At 31.2% G+C, this 2,676-nt stretch overlaps 1 non-coding gene across 1 annotated transcript; it reads right to left on the reverse strand.

The window, feature by feature from the left end:
* Positions 1-1,011: 1,011 nt before the first annotated feature.
* TRNAP-AGG lies at positions 1,012-1,083 on the reverse strand. The gene has a single exon. It is a non-coding gene; the product is annotated as a tRNA-Pro (tRNA).
* Between the last annotated feature and the right edge of the window lie 1,593 nt (positions 1,084-2,676).

The raw sequence follows: 2,676 nt of genomic DNA on the forward strand, positions 1-2,676 counted from the left end.
ATAGGGTTAAAGAATAATTACATACTATAGAGAGAAGAAAAAAGAAAATTACATAGGGTTAAAGAATAATTACATACTATAGAGAGAAGAAAAAAGAAAATTACATAGGGTTAAAGAATAATTACATACGATAGAGAGAAGAAAAAAGAATAGAAGTTAGATCTCGACTGCTATTAAATTATTTACATAGAGTTTGCGATAATTACTATAGAGAGAAGAAAAAAGAAAATTACATAGGGTTAAAGAAGGGTTAAAGAATAATTACATACGATAGAGAGAAGAAAAAGAAAATTACATAGGGTTAAAGAATAATTACATACTATAGAGAGACATATATCGTGGAGTACACAAGTAAATGACGTATTTTATTACATAGGGTTAAAGAATAATTACATACTATAGAGAGACATATATCGTGGATTACTATAGAGAGAAGAAAAAAGAAAATTAGATAGGGTTAAAGAATAATTACATACTATAGAGAGAAGAAAAAAGAAAATTACATAGGGTTAAAGAATAATTACATACAGAAGAAAAAAGAAAATTACATAGGGTTAAAGAATAATTACATACTATAGAGAGAAGAAAAAAGAAAATTACATAGGGTTAAAGAATAATTACATACTATAGAGAGAAGAAAAAATATAGAGAGAAGAAAAAAGAAAATTACATAGGGTTAAAGAATAATTACATACGATAGAGAGAAGAAAAAGAAAATTACATAGGGTTAAAGAATAATTACATACGATAGAGAGAAGAAAAAGAAAATTACATAGGGTTAAAGAATAATTACATACTATAGAGAGACATATATCGTGGACATATATCGTGGAGTACACAAGTAAATGACGTATTTTTCTCTGCTTTCTCTAAGGCCATCTTGTGAGAAATGAACATAGGGGCATTCTAAGAATTGAACTCAAGACCTCTCGCACCCTAAGCGAGAGTACACAAGTAAATGACGTATTTTTCTCTGCTTTCTCTAAGGCCATCTTGTGAGAAATGAACATAGGGGCATTCTAAGAATTGAACTCAAGACCTCTCGCACCCTAAGCGAGAATCATACCACTAGACCAAATACCCTTTCTAAAAAGAATGCAACATTTTTAACTCCTACTCAATATATTTTTTTCTCTCAAGTTTGAAATCTATTTTCTTGAGCGATTGTTGGACTATAAAATAAAAAGTTGATGGTCTAGTATTTTACTTGTAAGTAAGGCATGTAATGTTGAATTGTTCTAATATGCAAGTGTTATCGAATAAACTACAACCCTAAAAAATTTGTTTCTTAGCATAATATGAATTTAGTTGCAGAGTTATTAGGAATAAGATGGAGTAAGAAATTTTATTTAAAATAATAAACAGACCCAAGTTCATCGTTGTTGTTGTCTAATTGTGATTTTGCAAAAAACTTAACTAATATGAAATATCAAGGTAAATCAAGAATATATCCTACACGTCATTCAAGATGACAATAAAATGGAGTTAAATTGAACGCAGTTTTAGTTTCATGTCTAGCATAATTGTATTAATGATATTAAAGAGAACTTTGTGTTTTATTACAAGAGACCAACTTCCTTTAAGATATACTATGAGTTTAAACTACTTCCATTGTAATTTCAATCACTTCACAATGATTACAAATTTAGGGTTGGCTAATTGGACATCAATTATCAACTTTAGGTTATAATTTAGGTAGTAGCCATTATAATATTAATGAGCATAAGAGTTACAATTCTTTCATGGACCATATGTGTTATAGTTAAATTAATATATATATGTATATGATGTATGTCGAGGTTTGGTTAAAGCACAAAGTAGTAAGGAACACTATTGTCAACTCTAGAGCCACCCACAACTCATGATGGAGACCGATGCAAAATATTTTAACATCTTTTGGCATCAAGATATAGGAAAGATGAACGCCGTCAAATTGGAAGCTTTGCCTGTCTTAAGAGTCACAATGAGAACTCTAATCAAGCTGGAGCCTTGGACTATGCAAATTGTTTAGTGATAGTTGAAATGGATGACTTCGACGTCGTGTCAAGAATGAACGTTCTGCTTAAACACAAAGTCATTTACATGCCCCTAGCAAAATGTCTAGTAGTAATGGACTCTAACCCGATGATCATTCAGAAAAACATCCATCAACCAAGAGGATTGAAAATGATGTCGATACTACAGTTGAGAAAGAATCATAGCCATGATGAATCTACGTTTGCTGCTACTGTTGTAATTGAAAAGGGAAGCTCAAGTGAGCCAACCTCAATAGAAACCTTGTTGCTGCTACATGAACACCACGACGCAAAACAAGGTCAGATAATGGATTTATCCCTACCAGAAGAGACAAAAACAAGGTCAGATACTGAAGAAGGGAGACATAAACAAACCACTAAAGCAACACATGTTCACACATAAATATCATCTAGACGGATGAAGAGAAGGGCCAGTCGGAAGCATCAACCACAATAATTTCAAGAAAAATAAAGAGTTCATATAAGTTAAGTTCAAATAAACTTCGAGTTCAAAGCAACAAGAACCAAAAACTTGTATGAAAATACTATGGACTAGTTAAAGTTATCCATAAGATTATGAGGACATCATATAGAATCCAATTGCTCTTATGGATGTGGACTAACCTTTTTGTCCACGTTAGTAACTTGAAACATTATTATT

The sequence above is a fragment of the Cucurbita moschata genome, unplaced genomic scaffold (assembly GCF_002738365.1).
Source record: "Cucurbita moschata cultivar Rifu unplaced genomic scaffold, Cmos_1.0 Cmo_Scf00468, whole genome shotgun sequence".
Classification (NCBI taxonomy): domain Eukaryota; kingdom Viridiplantae; phylum Streptophyta; class Magnoliopsida; order Cucurbitales; family Cucurbitaceae; genus Cucurbita; species Cucurbita moschata.